Source organism: Sorex araneus, chromosome 11 (assembly GCF_027595985.1).
Source record: "Sorex araneus isolate mSorAra2 chromosome 11, mSorAra2.pri, whole genome shotgun sequence".
Lineage (NCBI taxonomy): Eukaryota > Metazoa > Chordata > Mammalia > Eulipotyphla > Soricidae > Sorex > Sorex araneus.
In genome coordinates this window covers 26,899,646-26,925,609 of record NC_073312.1, presented here as the reverse complement: position 1 = coordinate 26,925,609, position 25,964 = coordinate 26,899,646, and the positions used below count along the sequence as shown (strand labels likewise).

Here is a 25,964-nt window from a genome sequence, read left to right as displayed (position 1 = left end):
GAACCTTTTCTGCTCTACCCACGTATGACTCAGAAGCAGGGGAGGGGCTGGCCCCCGCCGATCCCCACTCGCTGACCTCCCAGCCTACTGGAATGAGTGTGTAATCGCTGAGGAACAGGCGCGGGGACCGGGCTGAAGTCAAGTTTGGCCCCGTGACAGGATTGGTGTGTGAGGCCCGAGAGCAGCTGGCAGCCGGCCCTGACGAGCAGGGAACACCACAGATTTCAACTCAGGCTTCTCCGCTCCGGGCCCACTGAGGGGAAAGCAACTGAGATTTGTTCATCTCGGGGCCCTCACAGAGGTCTGGTCAAATATTTTGAAACTTAATCAGAAATAGCTTATATAAGCTGTTCCACCAACTCCAGATGGAAGTAAAAAAGGACGGCAGAGGAAATGAGAGCACAGATGGGCTTGAGGGAACGCAGAGCTTGGGAAAAACAGCTTCCGTGGCACGAAGTCAAGGCCATAAGAGGCAGCATCGAAAACAACACCTTTTTCTCTGGTGAGAGAAGGGCCACGCCACCATCTCTGGCAGCCTCTGCATGGGTGACCCCAAAGGTCCTTAACGTTCCAAACCCTTCCGGACCATGGAACCCTCTGAAGGAAGGACTTTCTGTCTGAATGAGCAAAGGCACTGCCTGGCATATAAGAAGCACTCAAAGGTTTGGTAAGCAAATGAGTGACCGAACTTGTTCATAGCTGAAATCAAAAATGAAACTGCACGTAGCAAACTTTCTACATCCTCTTCCCTAAAAACCAACATCAGTCATCTGCTCCACCCATCATTTTTTACCTTCCAGCTCGTCAGAGAAATCTTTCAGCTCCTACGTGATTATCTTGGGCAGCTCCTTCATGCTCTGCTGCCAACGGTACAGTGGCGGTCACAGCTCCCAGCTGGGCATGGATGGTGCCCGCGCTGAGAGGGGAACCAGGGTTATCAACACAAGCCAAGCAGACAGCAGTGCGGGGGCCAGGGGCCACTCCGGGTCGCTGGGCAACAGACTTAACTCTCCAGAACCCAGTTCCATCTTCCTCTCACTGTAAATGTCACTTCTCAAAAGTCTCACAAGTGCTGCTCTCAAAGCAATGTGGGTTTCCTTTCTCTTCCCTTTGGCTTTCCGACATTGATGACGAAAATCTTCCAACAGTTAAGTTGAATTTTATACCCACAACCTAGATTCTCCTGGCAACCTCTGAGAGCGGTTACTGAGTTTCTCGACCCCTTTATCAGTCTATGCTCTTTTCTTCATGCCTTGCAAATAGTCGTATTTTATTTCATTTGGGGGGTATAGTCCAAAATAAACCCATCATTTCCCTACCCATCCTCGCCCACCATCTCAGCATATGCACCTCAACTGCACCTTAATATTTGTTTTGTTGTTGTTGTTGTTGTTTTGTGAGAGTTTTCTTCGAGGGGGGTGGGCACATCCCACTGTGCTCAGGGATCACTCCTGACTTGTGCTCAGGGATCACTCCTGAAAAGCTTAGGGAACCATATGGGATGCCAGGGATCGCAAACACCCTGCCCGCTGCACTATTGCTCTCGTCCTAGGATTTGTTTAAAGGGGTTTTAAGTACTGTTTTCCTCTTCTCCGTCTGAGATACAATCTTCGCTTTTCACTTTTCAGCCGGTAAAACCAGCTCACCTTTGAATGTTCTTTTTTTTTTTTTAAGTAAATAGATTTTATTCAGAGGTTTCTGAGGGAAGGAGGAAAGGATAAGTGGGAGAGAGAAATAGTGAAAATAACACGCTCAAGAGAGAACGAGGGCTTCTCCAAGGGTGGAGGAAGCCCCTACACATAACCGAGCTTTAGACACAAAAGTACGAAAGCATGAAAGTACACATCTCAAGAGGGGAGATGCGGGCGACACATGTGCTCGGCCATGCGGGCGCAAGCAGCACATGGGCTCAGGCAGCACATGTGCCTGAATGTTCATTTTTTAACCTGTCAGTCAATTATTTAAGCATTATGACCTGACTGGAGATATCTTCCCAGCTCCAAAAAGATGGGAATATTTATTTATTTATTTATTTATTTATTTATTTATTTATTTATTGCTTCTTGGGTCACACCGGGAATGCACAGGGGTTATTCCTGGTTCATGCACCCAGGAATTACTCCTGGCAGTGCTCGGGAAACCATATGGGATACTGGGAATTGAACCCGAGTCGGCTGCGTGCAAGGAAAACGCCCTACTCACTGTGCTATTGCTCCAGCCCCGGGGAATGTTTATTATATTTATATTTATTATGGGGGCTGTCACAGCAGTGGTGCTGAGCACTTACTTCTGGCTTTACACTCAGGGGTCACTCTTGGTGGGTTCTGGGGACCATATAGGGAACCAGGGGTCAAACCAGGGTATCGGCTGACCTGGGTTTGATTTCCAGCACCTCATATGGTCCCCTGAGCACATCCAGGAGTAATTCATGAATGCAGAGCCAAAAGTAACCCCTGTGCATTGGCGGGTGTGACCCAAAAAGCAAAAACAAACAAACAAACAAACAAACAAACAAAACCTGCGTAGAGCGCATGCAAGGAAAATGCCTTAATTGCTGTACATTTCTCCAGCCCCAGATGATTGGGTGTTTATTTTGTTGTTCTTGTTGTTGTTGTTTGTTTTGGGGCCACAGCCAGTGATGCTCAGGGTTACTCCTTGTTTTGCATTCAGGAATCATTCCTGGCGGTGCTCAGTAGACCATATAGGATGCTGGGGGTTAAACCCAGGTCAGCCACGTGCTAGGCAAGAGTCCTATCTGCTGTGCCCATTCTGTGCCACCCCCCGGATGTTTATTTTTAAGTTGTTTTACTTTTATTCCTATTTTCTATCACAAAGTCAACACATATGTATCGAATCTAATGAAGTCGATTCGATTTCCCTGCAGGCTTCCAACGTAGCTCCTACAGGCAGGCCAACCGTACGATGACCCTCTAACCCACATTCTCTGAACATTTATTCTCTGACTGTGAGTGGCTGACCGTCAGACTTAGTCTCTTCTTTACCGTCCTCAGAAACTCAATACTTATCTCAGAGTATCTACCCTACTTAGAAAAATAGAAAACCCTGCTGAGAACCTGAGCAGTAACTTTAGATGGGATACGTGGGCTTATCTTTCAGTGAGGGGGTAAGGAAAAGAGAGAGAGGAGCAAGAAAGAAAAGGAGCAAGAACCAGAGAGAGAAATTCACTCTAAAAATCTGCAGTGATTTCATTTCCCCACCATGTCTTGTTATTTTACCACTTTCTCTGCGCTAAGGGCCCCTTGAAACTACTTTTTTGTTGGTCTGTTTTGGGGCCATACCCAGAAGTGCTCAGGGCTTACCCCTGGCACTGCACTCAGGGACTGCTACTCGGCAAGACTCTGGGGACCATAGGAATTGAACCCAGGAATTGAACCACTGCGTGCAAAGCAAGCACCCTGCCTTCTGTACTCTCTCTCCTGCCCTAGAAGCTACCTCTTTTTTTTTTCTTTTTTGCTTTTTGGGTCATACCCAGCGATGCTCCTGGCTCTGCACTCAGGAAGTACTCCTGGCGGTGCTTGGGGGACCATATGGGATGCTGAGAATCGAACTCAGGTCAGTAGCATGCAAGGCAAATGCCATACCTGCTGTACTATCACTTCAGCCCCTAGCAGATTCCTCTTAATCCAGTTTTTTTTCTTTTTTTTGGTGGGGAGGGGGGCACACCCGGTGATGCACAAGGGTTATTCCTGGTTCATGCACTCAGGAATCACTCCTGGCAGTGCTCGGGGGACCGTATGGGATGCTGAGAATTGAACTCATGTTGGTCACATGCAAGGCAAACACTCTACCCACTGTGCTATCGCTCCAGCCCCATCTCTCAATCCAGTTTTATTCCCACAATGGACCAAGGAGAATTCCGTACTATGTAGAGGTTAAGCAATGGCTCCTGCCCATGAACACTTTACTGACCTTTGTCCTATTTTTCACAAAATGTGCTGGGCCCCCAAATAAAAGCGTTAGGTAGTCATCACAAACCTGAAAAAGACCACAAACTATTTTCTCTCATGGAAAAGCATCGAAATATGAATATATTAAAGTCTGAGATGAGCTACCCAAGAACTCTCTATGATCCAGCTTTTCTAAATCTGGTTACAACATACTCTTTCAGATCAAATTTCAGAGATTATTTTTTTAACTTCATTTACTGCCCTTATGCTAAATCAGAAATCTCAACCTACTTGGTGGATAAGGGCATCGTTTCTTTTCTTTCTTTCTGGTGGTTGGGCCACACCCATCAGTGCTCAGGGCTGGCTCCTGATCTCAGGAATCATTCCTGGCAGGGCTCAGGGGATCACATGGGATGTCAGGGATCGAACTCAGGTTGGCTGCAAGCACGGCATGAACCCTGCCCACCTTGCTCTCTCCCCAGCCCCATGTCCCACACATTTAAATGCTGTCCACTCTCCACTTTGTCCCAACGATGCTTCCTACTCAAGCCCACCTCCACTGTTAGTGTCTTATTTCTCCTGTCACGAGATATCAGCCTGGACATCTAAAAGTGAACAAGTGTCCTCATGAAGACACAGAAATAAGGCAACATTCTATAATGCCGATGATTTCAGACCATAATGCCCTGAAGGGGGCGGGAGAGAGAGAGAGAGAGAGAGAGAGAGAGAGAGAGAGAGAGAGAGAGAGAGAGAGAGAGAGAGAGAGAGAGAGAGAAGGAAAGTGCTTGCCATACAGGCTGGCTGGGGGAGCGGAGGGGGTGGCAGGAGAGAACCCTGGGTCATTGGGGGTGGGAAATGGACACTGGTGGAAACCTGATCGTGAACAGCTTTGTAACTATGTAATCTCATGGTGACCCGATGAAAAAAATTAAATAAATTTTATGGGGGCTGGAGCGATAGCATAGCAGGTAGGGCGTTTGCCTTGCACGCGGCCAACCCAGGTTCGAATCCCAGCATCCCATATGGTCCCCTGAGCACCGCCAGGAGTAATTCCTGAGTGGAAAGCCAGGAGTGACCCCTGTGCATCGCCAGGTGTGACCCAAAAAGCAAATATAAAATTAAATTAAATCAAATAAATTTTAAAATAGAAAATAAGATTCCGATGATACCACACAAGTCCATCCAGAGAGGAAAGGACGCCTCAAATGGGGTGTTCTCCATGCACAGGAATATCACTTGTCCTGGAACAGGAAGGACACACTCTACACACTGCAATGTGGAGGGACCTTGAAGGCATCGTGCCAAGGCAACCAAAATCACACCACCGGGTGGCTGCGTGGAGACCTCAGGAGGAGTCACACTCAAAGAAACAAAGTAGAAGTGAAGGTTTCAGCTTGTGAAAGATGAAAAGGCTCTGGAGATAAAGCGGTGCTGGTGGCCTGACACTGAATGTACTTCCTTCCACAGAACGGTATATTTAAACACAGTTAAATTAGGGGCTGAGAATGTGGCTGGGCAGGCAAGCACTTGCCCTGCCCACACGGGCCCTGGGTTTTGATCCATGGCACGACCAGGCGGGGCAGCGGGGCGGGGGGTGTGGTGGGGGGATCGGCAGGTAGTGGTTCAAATAAATGGTGCTGGGAGGTGACACTTTGCAAGCAGGAGCCCTGGGCTTGCTTCTTGCGCTGGGTATGGTCCCTCCACCAAGTCTTACCAGGTGTGACCCAAAAGACATACACCAAGTTAAAACCATCAATTTTATGTTTTATATATATATATATTTGACACAAGAAGACTTTTTTTTTTTTTTGGTTTTTGGTCACACCCGGCGATGCACAGGGGTTGCTCCTGGCTCTTCACTCAGGAATTACCACCCCTGGCAGTGCTCAGGGGACCATATAGGATGCTGGGATTAGAACCCGGGTCGGCCGCGTGCAAGGCAAACGCCCTACCCGCTGTGCTATTGCTCCAGCCCCCAAGAAGACATATTTTTAACATATGTGTATTTTATTTTATTTTTTTTTTTTCTTTTTGGGTCACACCTGGCGATGCACAGGGGTTACTCCTGGCTCTGCACTCAGGAATTACCCCTGGCCGTGCTCAGGGGACCATATGGGATGCTGGGATTTGAACCCGGGTCGGCCGCGTGCAAGGCAAACGCCCTACCCGCTGTGCTATCTCTCCAGCCCCCATATGTGTATTTTAACATGAGAGGGGCCAGCACAATAGTGCAGCGGGTAAGGTATTTGCCCTGCACACAGCTGACCTGGGTTTGAACCTCTGGCACCGCATAAGGTCCCCAAAACACCACCAGGAGCGACCCCAGAGGCAGGAATCAGGCTCAACACCACCAGGTGTGGCCCAAACACTCCCCCACCCTACCCCAACCCCCCAATTAAAAAATAAATGAGACAGAAAAAAGAGAATTTTTTTTATGTTAAAGACCTGAGAAACTTTGGTGATTTTTGATCAGCACCATCAACATATCAACAAGTTTAGACATACTTGCCTTAAAAAAAAAAAAGAACACCACCTACTGAGATGACAATCTATAATAAAAGCGTTCACTCGAGAAAGACTGATATCAAACAGCTTAATAAGTGATTTCAGAGCAGCTTCTGGGCCAAGTCAGACTCTGGGTAGGAGAAGCCGGCAGCCTGCAGGCCCTGGCTGGCTCCCTGGCCCTGCCCTGTACTCAGTCCAGGATGCTGACCCCGCCTCGACACTCCCTGTGCTGCCCCCACCCCTACCCCAGGCGTGGCCCAGGCCTGGAGCAGGTAGAGCTGAAGGAAGAGGGTCAGTGAGTCTGCAGGGGAGGGGCTCCACCGGCTCCCTCCTTGAGGGGGCTGTAATCTGGCTGCAAGACCTTCAGACCATCCCCCTCAAATTGCTCTTTCTTTGATCCTGGGACCCCCTGCTTTCCTGCATGTCTTCGGAGACTTCCCAGCCAGTCCCAGGGTACAGTTCAATTCTCTGCTACCTTCTTGCAATCCCTCTAATCCTACTCTGAGTGAGACTCCCCCAAATCTGAGTGTACTTTCTTTTCCATATGCTACTGGGAGCCCAAAGGATGCATGTGTCTGACATAGGGACAAAAATAAAGGGAGAGACTATAGAAAAAACTCTAAAATCCTTTTGTGGGTTTTGTTTTGGTTATTGGGTTACACCGGCTGTGCTCAGGGCTTACTCCTGCCTCTTCACCCTGGGATTACTCCTGGTGGGGCTCAGGGGACCACATGAGATACCGGGGATTGTACACAGGTCAGATGCATGCATCTTTCCTCTGTACTATCAGCCCCTAAAATCAGTCTTCTTTTTCTGGTTTAGTTTTGTCTGGGGGACCATAGGGGGTGCCAAGGATCAAACCAGGTTGGCCACAAGCAAGACAAAAACCCCACCCACTGCATTATCACTCTGGACCCCCAAAGATCAGTTTGTCTGTTTCTTGTTCTAAACCCAGGTGAGAGATAAGAGGTGGTGAGACAAGTTTTGAAGACTTAAAAAATATATATATTTAGGGGCTCAAGAGATGGCTCAAGGGGCTGGAGCACACACTTTCCATCTGGGTGTCCTGGGTTCAAACCCCACCACTGCATGGTCCTTCTAGACCACTGAAGTGTCAGTGGTGGCCCACACCACTGCCAGGTAAGTCCTCAGACCCACACAGCAGAGATGATGAGTATAGCAGGAGTGGCCGCCTGGCCCCTGGCACTGCTGAGGACATCTACCCTACCCGCACCCCCAAATTAGCCTCACCTTGGACAGATTGGGAAGGGAGGACTAAGACTCTACATTCCTCTTTGGAAACTCTGAGCAATCTATTTCCTACTAGGACATACAGAGGAGAGGTTTACAATTTCACCCCCCTCCTTCAGTAAGCAGAGGTAGCCTCTTCCCCACGTTTCCCTTCACGTGTGGCTCCCAGGAGGAGTGGGAATGCTAGTTCATGGGACAAAACCCTGACAAGGGCCCTTCCCCTCCTGCCCGAGAGGAGGAGCAGGGAGCAGCCCGCATCCATCTCCCTCCCCGGAGCCACCGCTGCTCTCTGGGGCTCTGCAGGGTCCCTGGAGTCAATAGGTCCCTCTGGTCTCTGCAAATGCCCTAACAACCTGGCACTGAGCTCTCCAGAAAGCACTACCTTTCAGCCATGGGAATACGTTAGGTGGTGCTCAGTTCCGTGCTGCCGAGGGGCTGTGCCAGGGCTCCGTAAAAAGCATGTCCTCCAGACCTTCGAGCTCTCTCCCCAGACCTAGATTTTGTCATTAACTATAAACATATTGCAATGCGATTTGCTTCAATTTAAAAAATAAAATACAGGGTCAGAGAGATGGCACAGGAGCGAAGGCACTTGCCTTGCACACAGCTGCAACCGTGACAGTGGGTCAAACCCTGTCACTGCATACGGTTCTCCATCTCCCCAGCTCTGCCAGGGGGAGCCCTCCAAAAACATACATGCTGGACATTTTTAGAAGAACGTAACGAATATCAATAATTATGATAAAATATATATCCCTAGTAATGATAAAATATTGATTTCATATGGAAAAGAATAAACCCAGAGGGGAAAAGTAAAACAACTTAGAAAATAAGCATATCCAGGGCTGGAGAGATAGTAGAGTGGGTAGGGCGCTTGTCCTGTGCAAGGCCAACCTGGGTTCAATCCCTGGCATCTCCTATGGTCCCCTAAACCCTGTCACGAGTGATCTCTGAGTAGAGTCAGAAGTCCTGAACACCATCGGGTGCAGCCCCCAAAACAAAAGAAAAAAAGCAAAAAGAAATAAAACAGAGCTCTACCAGTGAGCCACATCCCTGGCCCTTTAAAAAGTTTTCAGCCCACAGTGAGGCAACAGCAAATGGTAGAAGTCACCGGAACTGAAGATTCTGTCCCACAGAACTGGGCTCACAGGGGCACGGGGGTTGGGAGGGGTCCTGGGGACACTGGTGGAGGGAAGCCCTGGTACTGGGGGTAGAATTAGGATGATGCATGCATGAAAGGTATGATGAGCTACTGTACATCTTCATACCCCAACAAATATTTTTGTTTAAGGTTTTAGTCCCAGCAATGAGAGAACTGCACATCTTTTATGCTTGGCCATTCAGGGCTAAACAGAACAGCCCCTTGCGTTTGTGGGAAAGGCTTCGAGGTGTCAGAGTATGCGGCTAAATCTGTCTCAGGAAGGAAGCGAGAGAAGGGCGAGGAAACATTTCCTCCTCTGGTCTACGTCACTGGGGGTCACTCTGGACAGAAGGCTGGGGACCCTGGCAGCTTTCTCCCAGAACTAGCCCCCCATACAGGGGGGGGGAGGGGAGGGAGAAGCAGAGCTTAACTCGAAGACACAGGCCTGGGGCGGGCGGCCCACCCTCCTTCAACACCACCTTCTCCCTCCTCACCAGATGGGCTGGCAGCACCCACACCCACACAGCCCGCTGAAAGGGCAAAGGCGTTTCTGCTTCCCGAGGAGAGTGTGATGCTCGTCCGGCTCAGCAGCAGGGAGGATCCCAGTGGAAAAGGAAGGGCATCTATCTGCCACGCTGAACGGACAGATAGTAGGCACTACAGCCGTGGCGGGAGCCCAGACTCCCATAAAGTTAGCCCGAGACCCCTTAGGGGGAGGCCAGAGACAACGAGGAGCACAAACGAGCCCAACAGGCTGTCTTCAGGACAGCTTCCAGAAGCCAAGAGAATATTAGCCCAGTGTTCCACTCCACGGGGATACATGTAACAGGGGCCTCTTTCTCTTATCTGCTCCTCAAGGGCAAGCCAGGTTATCTGCTGAAGAACATCTAATAAGACATGGGGAAGGACTGGAGAGTCGTTCCAAGGCGTGGAGCACATACTCTGCGTGCCAGGGGCTCTGGTTCCATCCGCAGCAGCGAATACCCTCACCCGGCCACCCCCAAGCATCACGGTGTGTGGCCCTGGTGTGCCACAGCACTGCATTTCCCGCCCCCCGCCACACACAGAGATTTTTAGAAGAAAGAATCAGGAAGGGGTTTCATAAAAGGAAAGATTCTGAGGCAGGAATATTGGGAAGGGAGAAGCTGCAGTTAGAAATCACAGCTCATTCTCAAAGGGAGTGCCTCTGGGTCATTTGAGGTGCACCAGAGACGAGCTTCGTGACAAAAAAAATAATAATAATAAATAAGGCCTACTAAACAGAGGTAAGAGCTTGCAGCAACATGAGTTCTTAGAATGGGGGGCGGTACCGGCACCTCTCCCCACCCAGATGTGATCCGAGAGGCTGCACATGTGCGGCCCCTCTGTTGCTGAACGCCCATGATCCCAGAGGCCCTCTAACTACTCTCGGCACCAGCAGCTTCTTGCAAAAAAGCCTCCAAGACTGTGAACTAAGCCACAACCCAATGCCACCCCAGGAGAGGAAAGGTTTTTCTCTCTCTGGGGGGAAAATTCCAAATAATAATAGTGAGTTTTATGTTGAAATATTGAATGTAATCAAAGTAAAGAGAAAGTAAAGTGGGGGCTGGAGCAATAGCACAGTGGGGAGGGCGTTTGCCTTGCACGTGGCTGACCCGGGTTCAGTTCCCAGCATCCCAAGTGGTCCCCCGTGCACTGCCAGGATGATTCCTGAGTGCACGAGCCAGGAGTAACCCCTCTGCATCGCCGGGTGTGACCCAAAAAGCAAAAAAAAAAAAAGAGAGAGAAAGTAAAGTGAAAATTATCAGCTACACAGGTGGGGGTGGGGGTGGGGTGGGAGGTATACTGGGGTTCTTGGTGGTGGAACATGGGCACTGGTGAAGGGATGGGTGTTTGAGCATTGTATGACTGAGACTTAAGCCTGAAATCTTTGTAACTTTTCACATGGTGATTCAATAAAAAAATTTTTTTTTAAAAAGCAACCCTTGCGTTGTAAAGAAATTGCTCAAAGGGAAAATTCTCCCGGTGGATTCCAGGTGACATGCAACAGGACAAACAAATCCTAGGAAGAACTGATGCCTTGGACAGTACCAATGAGAAAGATTCAATATCCTGAATTAGGAGTTTTACATCTAAAGTTCCACAATGATGAAAAGATCCACCTCCGGTCAACAAAACGCCTGACAGGAAAGGAAGAAACTAAAGTGTGACGGGGCAAGAAAGTGACCCATGGCTGCTGAAACCTGCGGGCCTGGGAGACTCTAGGACACATTATGGAGTTGGGATAACGCAGAGGGGAAGACAGACAGACAAGCTGCCGTGACAGAGTGAGGATGATGTTTTTACAAAACTGACAGAGGCCGCCTCGCCTGAGACTCACCAGCAACCGGAATGCTGACTCCTTAGTGAAGCTTCGAGTGCGCGCAGACACCGGCCAGCCAGCGAGCATTAGCCAGGACCCTGCTCTCCTGCCAGGCCTTCCAGACACCAGCAGGTCTGATCACTGGGACCCCTGCTGGGAAGCCTTGGCTCCAGGCTGCAGACTGTTTTGCTTTTTAATCTACGCATCTATGCTGGAGCGATAGCACAGCCGGTTGGGGGGGCGGGTAGGGCATTTGCCTTGCGCAGTGGATCTGAGTTCGATTCATCCATACCTCTCAGAGAGCCCAGCAAGCTACCGAGAGTATCCTGCCCGCATGGCAGAGCCTGGCAAGCTACCCGTGGCGTATTCGATATGCCAAAAACAGTAACAACAAGTCTCATAGTGGAGACGTTATGGTGCTGCTTGAGCAAATTGATGAACAAATTGATGACAGTGCTACAGTGCTACAATCTATCTATTTTGCAGGACGCCCAACCAAGCTCAGGAGGCCTGGAGACCCTCTCCTGGAGATTCTTGGCTAACAGGCCAGCCATTCAGTGCCAGGGCCAGAGGATGCTGAATGGACCTGCTAGGCTCGGGATTATCCAAGCCACCTTGCAGCCTGGTTAGAGTTGCACCCAGCGGTGCTCAGGGGACCCTGAGGTGCCAGACATCAAACTAGGGCTGGCCACATCACAGCAGCATGCTTTTGCTATCTTTCTGGTTCCAAACGTTCTATGAAAAAAAAATTTTTTTTTTTTTGCTTTTTGGGTCACACCCGGCGATGCACAGGGGTTACTCCTGGCTCTGCACTCAGGAATTAACGCTGGCGGTGCTCAGAGGACCATATGGGATGCTGGGAATCGAACCTGGGTCGGCCGCGTGCAAGGCAAACGCCCTACCCTCTGTACTATTGCTCCAGCCCCCTTTCTGTGAAATTTTTTAAGTCCTGACAGGTACTAAATTTTCTCAAATGCTTTTTTGTGTCTATTGGAATGGTCATGTTTTTCCTCTTATCCTAATCAGTGTGGGAAATTACACTGATCTTCTAATGTTAAATAAACTGTTTGAACCTAGAACAAACCCTACTTTGCTTAAGCTGAGTCATTCTTTCCACGCAGTGCAAATCTGGCTTGCTACTACTTGGAAGACTTTTACACTTATATTCCCAATTTGCCAATTATAGGTTTGCATGTAAGTGTATCATGAGCCTTATATAATAAATTGGGAAGTATCCCTTCCCCTCTGTATTCTGAAAAAGACTTTGGAAGATTGGCATGGGTCCATCCTAAAATATTAAAAAGAACTCATCTGGAACCACCACTAATGCCACCATGTAAGCTTGTCTATTAGCCTTGCTCCAGAGACTCATGAAAAATATCTCAAAAGAGATCAGCAAGCCACAGAAATTTGTTTTTGGACACCAACGCATGGCTGAGACATCAAGGGCACTTCAGAGGGGGCAGGTTAGCCCAGTGCCCACCCAAACAGCCCTGGCAGTTGCTTGTTCCCCCACTCCAAAACTACCAACATGCCCCCTGCCGAACTCTGTCTTGGGACAAACCTTACCGAGAAATTAACCTGCCAAAAGTTCAGGTATGCAGGTTTTGTGGCTGAAATCTCCGGGCTTTCTCAGAGTTGGCATGGGATACCTTCCCCTACCCCCACCTCCCAGTACTTCTGGGAGCCCTGATAGTCACATCCACACCTCCAAACCACTGCCCAGTTAAAAATTTAACCCTAGATGTACCACCGCATTCAAAATTCTGAACTCCCTGGACATCTCAAACTCTACAACACTGATACTCAGGAGTGGCACATCAGATTGGATGGGCTGTAACATAGAAGGCAACCAATCTCAATGAACAGAACACAAACATAAGACACTTCACCTGTAACAACATATTAGTAATCTTTTATACAAGGGTTTAGTGATTCCATGGTGAGATATAATAATTTACACTAATTTTTTTCTAAGGAAACATTTTTTGATCATTCTGTTAGCAAAATATTGATAACAATCAATATAAAATAAATTATTGAGGGTCGCCTATGGCAGGCTTAAGGGGTGGCTGGGAAAACTGGAGACAACGGTGGAGGAAAGGTGTAATGGTGGTGGGATTGGTGTTGAAATATTGAATGCCTGTAACACAGCATCATAAACAACTTTGTAAACCACAGTGTTTACATGAAGTGTAGGGGGAAAATTTACTAACCTTCTCTATGCCTTAATGTCCTCATCTGGAAGTGATATTTTGGGGGAGATGGGCCCCACATCTGGCAGTGCTCAGGGTTGATGTCTGGATCTGTGCTCAGGAATCACTCCTGGCAGTGTTCAAGGGATCAAACCCAGGTCACCCATGTGCAAGCCAAGTGCCTTACCTGCTGTACTATCTCCCCAGTCCCTCGAAAACTAAGGTTAATAATAGAATATGTCTCATATAATTGTGGTGAAATTTAAATAAGCAAATATATGTTATACACTTGAGATAGAACCTAAGACATAATACACACCACATCAATATTAACAACTATAAAGACAACAACTACTACCACTTATGCCACTCCTCACTACTACTTCTTCTATTGTCTGAATTTGAAAGGGGGGTGTGGGGATGGTGAAGAGGAATTCTCAAAAATTCTCAAATCTTTTTATAGCTTTGAAAAGTAGCTGGCATTGAGCTTGCCCTTCAAGCCCGTGTTCTCCCTTGAACCCGTATCCCGCTTGTGTGTCTCTGTGTATCTTTGCTTACTCACAGTTTCTGCTCTGGAGAAGTCTGTTCTCTCTCTGAGCTGTACTTTCTCTCTTTCTCTCCCCTCGCATCTTTCTAAAGAAGGGTCCTTCCATGTCGGCATAGAAATGACCCAGCTCCACGGTCTATTTCAGAGAGATGCTACAGCCGAGTAGACCCAGTCAGGCTCTGTCTCTTGGCCCAAGTCTCTGGAACCCTCTTGGGATGGGGCAGGCGAAGTGTCCGCCCTGTTGGAAGGCCCAGCACTCGCTCTGAGCCTGACTTCTGCCCAGAGGAGACACCACAGTGGCTGAACCCTCTCAGGCCCGCACGTGGCTGCTGTGTAGGCTATGCACCATCTCCAGCTCACAATAGTACTGAGACAATGAGATGGGAAAGCCGCCTAAAGGCCCATTAGCTCAATGAACAAAAGCAATAGCACGGAAGGCTCAACTAGCACCTAACAGCTCAGTAATCCTTGGAGGATGACTGTCGTAACATCACTGTGAGATGTATGTTGTAACAATATAAAGGAAATTATTTTGTGCCTGCTAAGGGGGGGAGGCTGCGGGTGGGGTGGGTAACTGGGACATTGGTGAAGGGAAGGTCCCTTGAAGTAGGATGGTGGTGGGATTGGTGATGGAATTGGTGTTGGGATTGGTGTTGGAATATTAAATACCTAAAACGACTGTATCACGAACAACTTTGCAAATCACCATGTTTAAATAAAGTTTAAAATATATTTCTTGCCAGTGGCCTGGAGGGTTCGCTTGTGGACCAGAGCACCGTGGATGCCCTCCCAGGAAGACCGGGCTGCTGTGTCCTGGCCTGGGGGGGGGGGTTTCTGGACAGTGAGGAACAGGACCTCTGGGGTCCAGTGGGACCTGGCGCCATCCATGTGCCCCAGGAACGCTGGGGGTCTTCTCTGGACTTGGTGGATTCGAGGAGCCAGGCTCCAGGATAGGAAGTTGGGGAGGTAGCAGAGGGTGAATGGGGGGGTAGGGCACTGCCCTGTGGGGGAAGTGGCTCAGCCCCACTCCTCTCCTCAGAAGAAAATTTTAAAAAATAAAATAAGATAAATAAAAAAATAAAATATATTTCTTAAAGTAGCTGGTATTCAATAGGTCTCAAAAATCAGTGTCTCAGGGGGGAAAATGGTTTCTTTGAGGCAATGCAAATATTCCAGAATTAGTGGTGATGGTTGAATAACTGGAAATATGGGGGGAAAAAAACTCTCAACTGTTGATTAAAGGGTGAATTTCAAACTATATAAATTATCCTCCCCATCCCCCTAAAAATGTTTTTGCAGTACCTGGGATCAAACCCCAAGTTTCAGACCTTCAAGGTATGAGCTTTGCTACTAAGTGCTATCCCTGGAAATTTCTCAATTTTTTAAAAGCGAACATCCATCCTACTTCAAAAATGGCTATGCTTCAAGCAAAATAGTAAAGGCATACATGAATTTTCTTCTGTGGAAAAAAGCTAGAAAATTAAACAGCTTCCCTATTCAGGCCCTTTCCACACCCCCACATTTTCCTGTATTTCATGACCCCTGATATGGTCCCCCAAGCACCGCCAGGAGTGATTCCTCTGAGTGCAGAGCCAGGAGTAACCACTGAGCATCTCTGGGTGTGACCCAAAAAGCAATAAATAAATAAATAAATAAAAATAAAAAAGAATTAAGATTCCAAAGTCAGAGAGAATTAGGTTCGACTTCTGGAGCTGTGCATTGTTAAGCTATGTGACTTGAGATAAGTTACTCAAATCCCTCTGAACATTAGTCTCCTCATCTGTAAACCAAAGATAACAATAGGAACTTTGTTCATAAGCTGTTGGAGGATTGAGTTTAACGGAGTAGGTAAAACACTGAATACACTTTCTGGCCAACAATGGGCCCTCACTGAATGCCAGCTATGCGAATGGTGATGATGATAACAGAAGAGGAGGAGGAGGAGGAAGAAGTGGAGGAGGAGGAGGAGGAGGAGAAAGAGGGGGAGAAGGAACGCTGTCATCATCACCCAGATTGACTGAAATCATACAAATGAGGCAGCAAATTCGGGGTGGGGCCCCAGCTCAGACCTCCTCTGTCTTGTAGAGAGGGATGGGGAGTAAAATGACTCTTTGTGGTCACTGGTCACAAGGACAAAGCCATTGATATCGCCCCCCCACCCCTTCCTACTCCAAGCTCTAAATGAGCTAAGTATTCACAGCAGACCCACAAGGATTTGGCAGCAGTTTACATAGAGATGGCAGCCTGTGGGCCCAGGAAAAGCTTTGCCAAGTGCCTTCTAGGGACAGGAAGAGGCATGAAATGAGCGTACGTACGTTCTTTAAAAATATTTTGTTCTTCTAGGAAATTCACCGGCACTACTGTTAAATCTTTCAAACACCTTGTCTTTTAAACATCTGTTTTTGAGGCTTACAAATTTGGCTTTTAAAAATTGCTCCTGAGGGGGCTGGAGAGATAGCACAGCGGGTAGGGCGTTTACCTTGCACGCTGCTGACCGGGGTTTGATTCCCAGCATCCCATATGGTCCCCCGAGCACTGCCAGGAGTAATTCCTGAGTGCAAAAGCCAGGAGTAACCCCTGAGCATAGCCGGGTGTGACCCAAAAAGCAAAAAAAAAAAAAAAAAAGAATTGCTCCTGAAGGGCTGGAGCGATAGCACAGCAAGTAGGGCATTTGCCTTGCATGCAGCCGACCCGGATTCAATTCCCAGCATCCCATATGGTCCCCCGAGCACCGCCTGGAGTAATTTCTGAGTGCAGAGCCAAGAATAACACCTAAGCATCACCGGGTGTGACCCAAAAAGCAAAAAAAAAAAAAAAAAACTTGTTCTTGAAACATGCTTGTCTGAGGTGATTCTTTTGAATCTCCTGTCTTTCCTCAGGGATACTGTAAGAGCTGCTTCTGCTCCTTTTCCCATGCTGCTCTGGAATTACTTGTTTCAAATGAAAAACATCATAATTCTCTACTGTGTGAAAGTTTCTCAAGGGCTATTCATCCATCACTGAAGTTCCTTTGCAGATGCTACAAAGCTCCCCAGATCCGGTCCCCACCTACAAACTTGGCATCATTTTCCGGTCCTCTCAATATATCGCACACCTGAAGCTCAAACCTTCTAGACCGAAAGGACTGTACAGCTTTACAATACCTGCTCAATCACGTCCTCAGGCTGTTCCGCAAATACATCGTCTCCCGTGTCTCCAGTCGATACCAGTGATGAGACATTAACACAGACTCTTCATTGCTCCTGTTAACGACAAGGAAGAATAACCAATAATCGAGGCCACCACCTCAGACTAACATGTTTATTGGGCATACTAATTATATTTTAATTAGGAAGCACTCAGAGACACCAGAACAGAATATTGACTATATTTGATTCCCCCTTACAGAATATCAAAATAAAATTTGAACATTGGTAATAATAACGTGTGTAATCAATGCCTTTAATTAAGGCACGCATCTTGCCTAAAATAGCAACTTCAGTTTTCTAAAGTATAAGTATGTCCAGTCCAGAGAGGTGACTCAAAGGGGTGGAGCACAGGCTTTATGCGGGGGGGGGGGGGGGGCGAGCGAGCCCTGGGTTCAATCTCTACACTACTTGGTCCCCTCAAGCACTGAGGTAGGTGTGACCCAAAAGTCAGTAACAAAACAAAACAGGTGGAATAAATGGACTCAATGTATGTTTCTTTCCTTTGCTTAATTTCCGGGCTACCCCTAGCAATGCTCAGGGAGCTACTCCTGGACGTGTGTGTGTGTGTGTGTGTGTGTGTGTGTGTGTGTGTGTGTGTGTTGGGGGAGGCGAGGTTATAGCAGCAGTGCTCAGGGAACCATAAAGTGGCAGGGATGGGACCCAGACAAACCCCATGCCTAGTTCCTTGAGCTACTTCCCCAGTCCCTCGGCTTTTTTTTCCCCCATTATTCTGTTTGATTTTTATCCTTGTCACCATTTGTCTTTAAGATTTGAATGAAAAGCTGATTTAAAGACACTATATTCCTGTAACCTGCACAATACTAAGTAAACCAGATAAAGCTGCATAAACCACATAAACCAGATAAACCACATCAACAAATTTTGTTTTGTCACTTTAAGCCCCATAGAACTATCACAGCTGACGCGCAAGTAAAGCTAGCAACACTAAAGACACAAAAAAGCCAAAATTGAATTTTTTTCTTATCTATGCATGGTCCAGATTCACTGTACCACTTTATCACTGTCATCCTGTTGTTCGTCGAGTTACTCGAGCGGGCACCAGTAATGCCTCTATTCCTCCCAGGCCTGAGATTTTAGCAGCCTCTCCTTACTCATCTTTCCCAAGGATTGGAGGCTCTTTCAGGGTCAGGGGAATGAGACCTATCGTTACTGTTTTTGGCATATAGAATACGCCATGGGTAGCTTGCCAGGCTCTGCCCATGTGGGCAGGATACTCTCGGTAGCTTGCCGGGCTCTCCAAGAGGTATGTATGTTTGTATGTATGTATATATATATATATATATATATGTATATATATATATTACTCTTTAATTTGTTGCCGACTGTGTGAACTCCATCAAATATGGTGTGGTAATTATGGAAAATGGGTAGGAAGTGTCTTATAATGTGTCCAGGTTCGGATAGTGGCCTGGAGCATGGCGGTGGTAGTGTAGTTACATTAGGTAGTGCAGGTCGGCTGCCGGGTCTGGGTCCCTTGGGGTGGGGAGGGTTCTCACTCACCACCCTCTGGGGCACCCCGAGTGAAAAGAGCCTGGCACGGAGTCCAGATTCAGTTACTGAAAAACACAGTATTAAGACAGGAAACTATGGGTTGGAGAAACATCTACTAGTATTAAGCTCCTTCACCTAGCTAGCTGCTCAAGAATACAGAGCCTGGGGCTGGAGCGATAGCTCAGTGGGTAGGGCGTTTGCCTTGCACGCGGCCGACCCGGGTTCGATTCCCAGCATCCCATATGGTCCCCTGAGCACCACCAGGGGTAATTCCTGAGTGCAGAGCCAGGGGTGACCCCTGTGCATCGCCGGGTGTGACCCAAAAGAAAAAAAAAAAGAATACAGAGCCCATGGGCCAGAATGGTAGTACAGTGAGTCGGGCACTCGCCTCACACACAGTCGACCCAGGTTCTATCCTCTGTATCACCTCGGGTCCCCTGAGCCCTTCCAGGAATGATTCCTTAGTGCAAAGAGGCAGAAAGCCCTGAGTACCTCCAGGTGTAAGCCAAAAACAAACAAAGAAAAAATAATACAGGACCCCACTACTCCTAATGAAAGAGCGGTTTTCATGCAAACTCACTTTGCACAAACTCACAAACTCACTTTTCATTCTGGTTCAGCACATGATGAAACAACACCCCAAGGATAAAACAACAGCACTGGTACTATCATGGAAAATAATAATAAAGAATATTTTTCAAATAAACTCTTCCTCTAAGTCTTAGCTGAGCCCTTCAGGGATTCTCAGATGTTTCCTGATAAGCAGATCTAAACTTGAAGACAATAATAGCCCAAGATGGGCCCTGGCACTGAGCCTCCAAAATCCTTAAAGCAACATGCACTGTCTCAAAGAAGAAAGCCAGAACACTCCGCGGCTCCTCAGATCTCTCCCCTAACCCCGAGACCATGCAAATATTTGACAAATTGACGTTCTAACATTCCTGCTGAGGCAACACATATTTAAATAGAAGTTTTTGCTGTTTAAATACGGGCATCCCGGTTACATGGACATCTGGGGATGACTCCTCAGAAATGACCTGTGGGCTAGACCAAGCCACACTGGACAGTGAATCCTTTCTATTTATGGGAGCGGGACCTAGCAGAACCTCTGCAGTGACTGACAACTCTCTTCAGAGAGGGAAGGTCAACAAAGTGACACGGAAAGCCTCCGAAGAATCCAGAACGTGGAAAACTCTAGGACAAAGGATCAGTTTCGTCAAGAAACAAACTACAGTCAAAACAAAATCCAGTAAGTAAGGGGAACTTGTCAATGAAAAGCCACATACAAAATATATTCATACAAGGTGTGCTTTTTAACAGGGCCCTTGCTTTAAATGAACTGTATTCATTTAAACAGACTCACTGTGTAGGGCCTGAGAGATAGTACAGTAGTCGCACTTGCACTAGATCCCTGACATCCCATTTGGTCCCTTGAGCACTGCCAGGAGTGATCCCTGAATGCAGATCCAACAGTAACCCCTGCCCATGCCAGGTGTGGCCCCCAAACCAATTTTAATTTAAAAACATTTAATGAACTGTTTTTAAAAAGAGATGAATGAGGACATTTAAACAGACTGAGGAATTTTTTCTATGAGTCAGAAGAGGATCTATACAGGAAAAACAAGAACTGCAGTACTGTCTCGAGGATGGCATTGTGGCATATTTATGGCAATTTTTTTGCTGTCTTTGGATTTGTGGTGAGATCAAATCCAGGGGTCAAAGATGCCAGGCATTCATTCTACTTTTGAACCACATCCTCGGCCCCGACACATTTTTTTTCACCCTCAAATACAATCTGAGGTCTTATTCTTTCCTAAAGTTACCTGGTTATATGTGGCAGGGCCCATTCAGCCTGATGGCCCTGAAACAGATCCAGAAATGATAGAAAAGCCAGACGAAAGGCTTCTGCATTGTTGGAGATGGGAGAGAAAGGAATCTACTAGAAAAGGGGAGGCGGCGCGTGAGAGCGCGTGTGATGGGGCTGGGGAGCTCAGCACAGCCACTGCAACCTTTTGTGCTGATGCAGTGGAATCGCCAACCAAGAGAAAACAAAGCAAGCAGGTGCCAGATCCAGAACCCGGGGCTGGACCGTCAGCACCGATTCTTCTCCTGGGGCCCCACTCCCACCACGCGCTGATCACACGCACAATTTTCTTTCCAAAATAACCACCGGTGCAACTAAGTCTGGGTCAGAGGGATCAATTCTGGGATTGGGCTGATGGTCAGGATTACTGGCTGCAGGTGGAGATGGGGCTCCACTACCTGACTGAGCCTGCAGTCAAGGAAGGGAATGTTCATCCCTGACCCCTCCCTGAGGTTTTCCTTCTCTCTGTCTCAGTGCAGCCTTGGTCCCCACGGATTCCTCTGAGTGACCCACTTGTTTGTAGGGGGCTGCACCAGGTGCCAGAAAGTGCTTCAGGTGCTTGGGGCTTGTCAGTGAACGAAACCAGACCCTAGCCCTTGGAGAGGAGAGGTGCTGGGGACACATGGGAAAAACCCAAGCAGGATGGCAGGATGGGAGAAGGGAGGGTAGGCTGGCATCACTGATAACTTAGAAAGGTCTCACTTCCTGCTCTCATCACCTCCCTTACCACTGACCTTGCTAACAAAACGGTGATGGGGAGACAGCATCACTCAGTTGGGTCTATCCTAGAATCAGGACAGCCCAAAGGGCTGGAGCACAGCCTAGCGTGCATGAGGCCCCGGGTCCTATGACCTGAGCCACATGGCATCCCAAGCCTAGCGGCTTCTGGGCATTCTTGGGGTGGCCCTGTGAACCCCTGCACTGCTGGGCCTAACCAGTACTGCAATGCCAAGGTCCAAGCATTGAACCATCCAGGCCTCACACCCAGGCCAAGTGTTGCCAGGAGTGGCCCATGGGCCCCTCAAACACTGCAAGGGAGGCCTCAGAAGAAAAGGAGTTATGTCATTTTCTTCATTGTCTTCTACTTTTTTTTTTTTTTGCTTTTTGAGTCTCACCTGGCGATGCACAGGGGTTACTCCTAGCTTTGCACTCAGGAGTTACTCCTGGCGGTGCTCAGGGGACCATATGGGATACTGGGGATCGAACCCGGGTCGGCCGCGTGCAAGACAAACACCCTACCCACTGTGCTATCGCTCCAGCCCAGTCTTCTACTTTTTCAAAAGCAAATTTGGTCAGAAGGGAGAAGGGATTGAAAGGACTACTGAACCGGAGCAGAGTGGCATCAACACAGCTCTCTCTGAGGGCCTCTTGGAGACATTGGCATCGGTGCCCTCACCCATCATGAGGCCTGTGGGGCAACAGTGGCGCCCCTGAGCCACGGTCTATTGGGAATGTCCCAGGAATCGGCGAGCTAGCACCGTGCCCTGATAAGCCAATCCTATCTTTCTTACTGGTCCTTTTCAGCTGATCGATCAGGGGGAGAAAAGAGAGGGAGAAGAACAAGAGTTGATGGTCCATTCTTGCATTGATGGCCTTATCCTGAAAAGAGGAGGATTATACAAAATCAAACAGCCAATTTCACAAACATAACCCCTCACCACCCCCGGGTACCACAGGAAGTAACCAACATAAGGATTAGTATTAAAGAGCAGGATTAAAGATTTATTTTTTAAAAAATGGGGCTAGAGCAATAGTACAGCAGGTAGGGTGTTTGCCTTGCACGGAGCCGACCCGGGTTCAGTTCCCAGCATCCCATATGGTCCTCTGAGCACTGCCAGGGGTGATTCCTGAAGCAGAGCCAGGAGTAACCCCTGTGCATTGCCAGGTGTGACCCAAAAAGCAAAAAAAAAAAAAAGAAAAAAAGATTTATTTGTTCCATGTTTTGCAAATTTTGTGATGAAGAGATAAAATTTTGATAGTTAAGGGGAAAAATAACTAGTTAAAACACAAAGCAAAACACCCATTTACCAGAAGGCAGTCATGGCCTGTGAACTGGCCCAGAACCTACTCAGGAACTGTCACTAAAGCTACCTACTGAACTCTCAATATTTCACAAGGAATACTGAGGTAATATTTATACCTAGAGTAGAAGCGGGTCTACAGAGTAAGGGAACTATAATTTTACATATCTTATATTTACAACACGCTGATGACTGCCTGTATAATGCTGAATATGGTCCTTGTCTCATTCTTTACACCAGTTATTTAAATTCAAACTTTTTTTTCTTTTTTTTTGTGGATTTTGAGCCACACCCAACGATGCTCAAGGGTTATTCCTAACTCTGCACCCACAAATTACTCCTGGTGATGCTGGGGGGTGGGAGAGGGGTGTATGCGATGCCAGGGATCAAACTCAGGTCAGCTATGTGCAAGGCAAGCACCTTACCCACTGTACTATCTCTCTGGCCTTTTAATTCTGACTTTTAACAGCAGGAGGAAAAGCTGAGCTACTAGTGAAATAAGTTTACACTGGAATTCTGACACGTATACTATAAAGTTATATATGCAGGAATCAGAAATGTTGAAAACTCCTACTAATGGGACTTGACTTAAAACTTAACCTTAGCCCAGGTTTAGGATTTGAGTATGCAGCCTTTCTGAAACAGTCTTTGAAGATAAACCCCAATAAAGTAGTTGATAATTTGATAACCACCCTTATGTGACTAAAATAAAAACGCTTCTGAAGTCACTAGGAGAGAACACTTTAAGTTGCACCTAAAGCTTAAAATAAACATTATATGAGATGAAGGAACTTTAGATTCATTCTGTTTAAGACTGAGAACAAACCCAAGATGCCCACTGAATATAGCAACTGTTTTGATAAAGTCCTGAGAGTTTTGGTCAATGGTTGAGGGAAAAGAAATGAGAAGAGAGTGGGAAAGAAGCACAAACATCTATTGCTTATTTTCAACGGATGCCATTACTCTGGAAGGAAATACACTGAGATAATGAAGCGAGCCTGCAGGATGCAAGATGAGCTTACCACCACCAGTATCATTTCTCTTAAACTACCGGTCATCAGTAGAGCATAATGACAATAGAAAGTCATGATTCACAATAGCAACAAAACTTAAGAAGTACTTAGAAATCATTAACCAATGTGAAGTAACAAGCATCTACATCTTGGTCTCGGCCCCTGGTCCCTGCCCCTGAGCTCCTTGTAACTTCGTAAGTGACAGGAATACCAGGAATGTCCTTTGTCCTACTGAGCTGACAGTGGGTGGACTCCTGAATGGCTCACATGGGAGTCAGCCACCAGGCAGATAAGACTATGATGAGAAACTTGGAATTTTCAGACCCACTTCCCCTACCCACCACTGCTCCACAGACAGAAGAGAAGCCAGACTCATCACGTCAGTGACCCTTCATAAACTCTCAACAGCAGGGAGTTTGGGGGGCATCCAGAGTGGCGGATATGTCCACTCAAGAAGGCTGACATGCAAACACCCCCACACATGGTTCCATCCCAGTCTCCATCCTATAGATCTTTTCATCTGGCTGCCCAAATGTTCCTGGTGTGTGTGTGTGTGTGTGTGTGTGTGTGTGTGTGTGTGTGTGTGTGTGTGTGTGTGTGGTGTTTGGAGGGGAGCACACCAAGCAGTCCTCAGGGGCCTCCAGAAACACATCCAGAGGTGCTGGAGCTCGAGTCCCAGAACTCCCACGGGCAAGGCTAATTCTATCCGTTGAGCCACATCCTCCAGCTCCTTAAATGCAGCATGTTAGAAAACAGAAAACCTAAGTACTTCCCCGAGTTCTGTGTGATGCTGTGGTAAACCTACCTGAACTCGAGAAAGGGTGATGAGAACCTTTGATTTGGTGCCAAATCAGAGCAAAGTGACAGGTCATCAAGAGACAATTTCTGAGACTGTTGGGGAAGTGAGGGGGAGTGGGGAAGGTCCTGCCCTGGGAGACTGAGACTGCTGTGGGGTGGGGAGGGAAGCCCGGGGGGAACCCAGATCTGAGGACCTGATGCTTTTCGAAGACAGTGTGAGAAATGAATTGAATCGTAACACACCTGCTGATATCTGGGCAATCACTCGCTGTTGATGTGTGTGGGTGGGAAACCCCACACAAGTGCTCTCTGTCAAGGTACAGAAGACATCAGACAGGGAAGAGCCCAGAGCCCAGAAGAATGGGGCTTTCTCTATACAGGAAAGGAAAAAACTCTTCAGTTTTTCCTTTACCACCAAGAATGTTCTCCCAGACCTTTATAAAAAAGAAATTTAATGTTCTGAGAAAATACTTCAACAAATAAGCTGATAAAGTAACTAGGGATGAAAAGCGGCACATGGTCAATGAATTCAAATGGATCGGGAAAAAGATTTATGCACAGGACAGAGAGAGGAAGAATAAAGCTACTATGGTGGGAAAGCAAACATTCAATGTGTCTAGGTGAGGCATATACAGGGGCTCTTTGTTCTCATTTTAGAGCGCTGCTGTTGGTTTTTATTTCCAAGTAAAACAAAATTATTTAAAAAACCTTACATGGAGAAACACATTACATGTTCTTGGAGGAAATGAGTTGACATTAGAAGGATGTCGTGCTCCGAGCCAGAGAGCTTGCACAGGAGTTCCAGGCACTTGCCTTGCATGCAGCCCACTCTCGTTTGATTCCTGGCACCACCGTCTGTGGTCCCCTGAGCACTGCCTCCTGTGACAAGCCCCCCCCCCAAAAAAAAATGCCCACACTAAAAAAAAAAAAACTTCTTTTAGGGTCAGAGAGACATATGGTTCTCTGGACATCACCAAGAGTGATCCCTGAGCATTAGCGGGTGTGACCCCCAAATCGAAATAAATAAACAAATAAATAACTTGGGGCTAGAATGATAATACAGTGGACAGAGCGTTTGCCTTGCACACGGCCGACCCGGGTTCTATTCTCAGCATCCCATATGGTCCCCAGAGCACCGCCAGGAATAATTCCTGAGTACAAAGCCAGGAGTAACCCCTGTGCATCGCCGGGTGTGACCCAAAAAGAAAAAATAAATAAATAAATAACTTGATGGACCTTATTATTCCAAATTTTATATGGAAAATGATGATCCATCATAGTCAGGTAAACTTGAAAATGATGACAGGGGGAAAAAAAACGATGACAGAGACGGTCCATTATGGGTAAGGCATATTCTAAAGTCACAGTAATTAAAACAGAGCAGTAGAGAGAAAAACTGAGCTAATCTAATGAAATACAAGTTTAGAGACAGACCAGTACATGAGTGGAAGTCATCTTGGAGGAAGAAGGTACCACAGTTCAAAAGAAACGCTGACTTTTTTTTTTTCTGGAAATGTTAGTGAGAAAATTGTCTCATTAGAGTACAAACAATTGTATGCTCTATGTGAACTCATGACGGAGCTAGGGGCTGGGGCTGGGAGGTGCTTTTTATGAAAGTTCCAAGAGAATAAAATATAAGTCAAAGAATTTGCTGGATCACATTGAAGTCAATTTCTTTTT

General features: G+C 47.3%; 1 protein-coding gene across 1 annotated transcript in view; it reads right to left on the bottom strand.

Moving 5' to 3' along the window:
* The window catches only part of DNMBP (dynamin binding protein), a 122,811-nt gene that overhangs the window by 89,221 nt on the left and 7,626 nt on the right, over positions 1-25,964 (bottom strand). The window contains exon 2 of the mRNA XM_055119434.1: positions 17,032-17,130. The gene's annotated coding sequence lies outside the window, so the exon portion shown is untranslated. The remainder of the gene's footprint in view (positions 1-17,031; positions 17,131-25,964) is intronic.